We start from the raw sequence: 6,000 nt of genomic DNA on the forward strand, positions 1-6,000 counted from the left end.
AGTTACTATAAATTAATCATTATTGTAAGCTAGAATTCTAAGTACCGAGAAAAAATAATATATTTATGGTCTCCCAAGTTCTCGCATCTTTGACTGCCGACTGGCGCTGTGGGCAGCAACCCTGCTTTCTGAGTCGTGGCCGTGTTTTCGATTACCACAACTGGAAAATGTTTGTGTAAAATTTCCCAGTGAACAAAATATTCATCAGCTATCTTAGTACACATAACACAAGCTACGCTTACTATGTGGCTAGATGGCGATGTTTGTATTGTCGTAGTATATTTATAAATAATAAAAAAAACCTGTGAGATATCACATGTCAAAATATATCATTTATATAGGTGACCATTATTGTCTGTACAAAGGTCCACTACAGCCCGTAGACCGTAGCCAAGTGCGGATTGGTAAACTTCGCACGCGTTTAAGAACCTTATGGAGAAGCATCAGGCATGCAGGTTTCCTCACGATGTTTTCCTTTACCGCTAAAGTAAGTTATATTTTAACTGATTAAAATAAAAACGCACATAACTCGATTAGAGTTCCATCCCTGACCATCGAACTCGGATCCCCCGAAAGAAGGTTAAATCTATAACCACTAAGCTATCACAGCTTATTTAATGTAATAATATAATGATAAATACAGCCTTATTATGAAATAAGAATAACGTTTCTTCATACATCTTTACCTGAAAGATTATCCCATACTCGTAAGAAAGTTATCTCGTTATAGGATGATCCCACGTTAGGCGGTGTCCAGTGGTTGTGCTAATAAATAGAGATTATTGCGTAAGGTTGACCGCACATACTCGTGATGCTATACTGTGAAAACGTCCGTTTGTTTTTTCCCTCAAGCATAATTTGATGATAAATGTTAATTATATTATTGCCACAAAAAAATTTAAATGCCTTTAAAATAGAAAGTAAAATTCACATTTGTCATTAACCTACACGTCAATGCGGCGACCAAGCGGTGGACGAACGAATTTTTTTACGCCATCTTAGTATTCACTCAGCGAATAATCTCATGTAAAAACGTATAATTGGAGAGTTTCTACGTGTCTTACTCAAGTTTCTATTTTATTGAATATTGTTGTTTAATAAATGCTACAAACATATCAAACGGTATGATCTTATTGCTCCATATAGCTACATTTTTCAGGTAAAGGGAACATGAGTTTTATGTTTGTTACCATTAAAACTACACTTATTATCGTCAGCCTAATAATGTGCCACAATTAAACTAAGGCGTCCTCTTTCATAGGAGAGAGGGTTCTAGAGCACCGACCCACCAGGTTGCCATTTCATGTTTGCTTGCGTTGACGATTGTTATCACACGTTACTGGCAATGACTGGAACCGACAGATTACGGGGTTGGCTACCGCCAATTTCCTAAAACCGTACTGAAGTTTTTTCGTGAAATACCAATACCTTGACAATTCTTAACCCGGCCCGGTTTCGAACCCAGAACCATAGTTAAGCATGCAAACCGTTAGACCAACGAGGGGCGTGGAGTTTATGTCAAACTCTTACTGACTAAACTAACTTACTGAGTAAACTGACGACGGAGCCACAGGAACGCTTTCACACACATGCCCTCCGCTTGCCGATTTCCGCCGAAGCAAACCCACCTCGGAAACTAAGTCATGCGCGTAAATGTAAGGAACGTGCCAAAACAGAAGCACGCCAACTTACGCGAAGACAATACTGTGAAACTTCATGGTAGCTACTTAGCTGAAACGTTCACCGGCACGCTATAGTACCCAATGTGCGATCAGCCTTATAATAGAGATTATCGGCCCCCTTGTACTTTACGACCGTCCCTCGCCTAATGGGGGTTAAAATAAAGTTTCCTTATTGTTTTGAGGTCTGATTAAACTTGTAATGGTATATTCATACGCGAAGTTCGTTGCGGGAATAACTTTTTAATGTAGTTACAATAAAGGTTAAACTGTTTCGATCGAGTATGCCTACATATTAGCATTTGAGTTCAGGACACAGAGTTTAATTTTCAGGTTGTATCAAAAACTTTTAGGGACTTATTGGAATTTTCTTTAATTTTCAGTAGTAATACGCTATTTACCGCTGCAGGACGGCAGAATTACTAGGGTAGACGTGTTTATAGGTACAATATTTTACATATAAACACGTCTACCCTGACAATTGCACTACACTGTACGTCTAATTGTGGAATGTGCTTCCTATGAACATTCGACAGTCAAAGTCACTGCCGATATTTAAAAACCGTTAAGTGTTATTTTTTGTCCAACTGAAGTCGATGTTTAATAATATTTATTTATTCTTGTCTAAGTATTTATTATATAGTACATATTATGTATATCATGATTATTTTTTTATATTTATTAAATGTTAAATGCATTTGTGTATATTAATTTATGTATTAGTATTTAGTTATAGGTATGTACTTATTTTATATTTTGTACCACCTGTAGTTTGTTCTACTCTTTTTTTTCCTAATTCTAAGCGATAAAGGCCCTTTTGCATTCTGCTTCTATTTTTAAGTTTCTTTTTTATTTTATAATTCTATTACTTCATGTGGTGTAAAAATAAAGAGTTATAATAATAATAATATTTTAAAAATTCAATTCAAAATTCATTTATTTCAAGTAGGCCTAATATAAGCACTTTTGAAACGTCAAGTCTGTCTGTTTGTAGTGATTCTACCACCGGTTCGGAAGGCAGATTCTACCGAGAAGAAGCCGGCAAGAAACTCAGCAGTTGCTCTTTTCCAACATCAACAATTTACATTTTGCATTTTAACATTCATTTTTCTATCTTGTGAGAGCTGAAAGCGGAGCCGGATGCTTCCAAGCAACCTTGTCATTAAAAAATTCATCAATTGTATAGTAACCTCGCTGTAATAAATGTGTTTTAACAAATTCTTTAAACTTGTGCATTGGCAGGTCCAAAATCACCTTAGGAATCATATTATAAAAGCGTATACTCAATCCCAAAGGTCTTATATACTAGGTAACACGTACGAGTTCTGCTCTGTTTAACGTATAATGCTAATAACACTTCTTTATGATTCCTTTGACGTCCGATTAGCATAGTGGGCAGTAACCCTGTGTTCACGGCTATGGACGTTGGGTTCCTTCAACTGGTATATGTTTGTGTGATGAACATGAATGTTTTTCAGTGTCTAGGTATTTATCTATATATTATAATTATTAAATACATATTATTCCTAATTTATTATTAATATGTATATTAATCCTAAATATTCATCAGTTATTTTAGTACCCAAGACACAAACTTATTTTAGGGCTAGATGGCGATGTGTTTATTGTCTTAATCTATTATTTATTTATTATTTTATACGAAAACAATTAACGATAGAATGAGATATCCCTCCTGAACGTGTAAGCTTCGGTTTTAGGCTTCTTTAGTATTAGCAAACTTCCTTGTTTTTGAGAGCAGCAATAAATATAAGCATAATGTAATATTAATCTTTCAAGCCCGCTAATCAACATCCACACTACACGGGTTGGCGGGCTAAGCCCTACATTACTGACATTGCTTTCTACTATACTATACTATAAGAACCTTGCCCAGCTGTGGGACGCATGATGACATAGAATTGACAACGGTGAAAATTGTGACAAACTCTTTAGTCCTTTAAATAGGAGTTCCAAGGTTTATCCTAAATTTTAATAAGTTTATGCATATCGAGTGATTTATATGCAAATTATCTGTGAACCCTAACACTGAATATGGTTTCTGAATAAACACGCCAATAAAACAATGGCCGCATGTTTGAATTAGATTCAAATACTAATTGTATTTACATGTGCACACCATTGGAAATGCAAAACTAAATGTGAATTCAATGTTAAATGTACACTGCACGTTATTGGGCTGAAAATATATGAAATTAACTCTTAAATATTTTATTACGTATACATATTTAACGCCCACTCTGATGTAGTGTTAACAAAAAACTAAAATACATATAATATTTAGTATGTAGGGGCTGACTAGGCATTGCGCGGAATATTGTAGAGGCTGCCTAAGCATTGCGCGGTAGCTACGGTAGCCAGTCCCTACCAACCGGCTGTCAAGCGAAGACGCGTTTGTCGAATAAACTGTGGTCAAAAGGTTCGAAGAGTATTATTACCAAATCCCGGTACCACGCTCCCAGCAGCAGACAGACCCTTACACCTCACAAGTATTTACAGTACAGTATAAATAACATTCTGCGGTGCTTTCTGGTAGCCATAGTCTACCAGTTTTGAGAGTATCATCATTAACCATGCATTACCAAGCACTGAAAGACCACGGTTCTCCTCTCAGCAGGAGAGCAGATAAAAATTATATCCCCCCGACAGGGGATATATGGCGATGTGCGTATTGTCGTAATATATTAAAAAAAAAAAAAGAAAAAAAAAATTTGGCGTTCCGGTACGATGACGCGTAGATACCAGTTGGGGTTATGGGCTCAATATCACTGCCGGCTTACAGATCAGCCCGCTGTCATTTTAGACTAAATCATCATTTACCACTACTCAACGGCACGGAATAAAACGGTAATGGAATAAAAACTAAAAAAAACCTTTGAAAACGTTATTGAGAACTCTGAAAGTAAGTGTAATTGCTTGAATTAAAAATGCACATAACTCCAAAAAAAATTTCGGAAAATTCTCAGGCATGTAGGTTTCTTCACCGTTGAAGCTAGTGATATTTAAAAAAAAATATATTTATTATTGTAGTATACAAAATATTCGAATGACAGTTCGTTTACTCGAATACTTTCCTAACAGGATGGTGGCAAAATAATTATAGCGAAGTTAACGCAAATAATCATCACAGTTGAGAAACACCTTAACAAGCAAGTAACTTAGTTAGGAAACTATCGCTTGTTACTTACATTTTATTTTAACCCAATTAATACTGTTATGGTGAACTTACTGATCCTTTTTTTTGTCAGCATAGTAAAAGTTTTCTAGTTGAGAAATGTTACGCTGTAGTTATATTAATCTACCCGATGTGTATGGACTGAAGGTAAAATAATATATAAAATTAAAATGACTTTTAATATAGTTTCCATTATTCCACTAGTCAAGCCCGTTTATTTGATGCTTAATTGTAATTCTCATTTTTCGGTGGCGGCCATCTTGTATTTGAAATTTATAACTAGTTAACCGTTCAAACAAAACAAAAAAATACGATGCCCCAGACACACACACACACACAAACACACGCGCTCACACACATAAATACACATGCGCACACACACACGTCAAATTAATACTTTTCGCGTTAGTGGCTGGTTAAAAAATTCAATTTTCGGTCTTAAACCCGTCCGATTTTGTACTGTTGCCTTTAGAATCCGTCCCGAGGCGGCCTACCGTACATTTTATCCCGGGAAAACCATGTTATAAGTATTCCTTTGCATTATTTTCCTAGAACTTCTTAGAACTAGCTGTTATTATTTTTGAAATCAATTAAAATCTATACAAAAACACGAAGTAATAGCTTAATAGAGTGAATGCCTGTCAGCCGCTCCGACCAGAGCTGTGACATTTTAGAGACAAATTTTATAAAGCGCAACAAGGATTTTGTTACTTTAATGTCTAATATATAATTAATTCACAAATAAACCTTTTTTTGTTCAGTTCAGATAAGTTTCACAGTCTTTTATTTAAAAATTTATACTAGAGGTTTTTAAAGAGTGTAATAAAAATTACGCTCTTATTGTTATTGAGCAATAGCTGTGTTCTTTCTATTAAAATCTATTACGATCTATTGAGAAAATACCCGGAGTACTATTATGTTTTGATAGCGTTTCGCTGCCAGTATTACACGCTCCAACCACAGCTGTGACTTCTGAAGGCTTTTACAGCATGCGACCAACAGATACGTCAGTGACAACTTTACACTCCATTGACTCCTGATAATGTTAACCGGGACCACATTTTAACAGTGTAATTGTTAGCAAAAGCAAAATTTAAGTTCTTGAAGAGTGTAATAAGAAATGCGCCC

This window comes from Pararge aegeria, chromosome 18 (genome assembly GCF_905163445.1).
Source record: "Pararge aegeria chromosome 18, ilParAegt1.1, whole genome shotgun sequence".
Taxonomy (NCBI): domain Eukaryota; kingdom Metazoa; phylum Arthropoda; class Insecta; order Lepidoptera; family Nymphalidae; genus Pararge; species Pararge aegeria.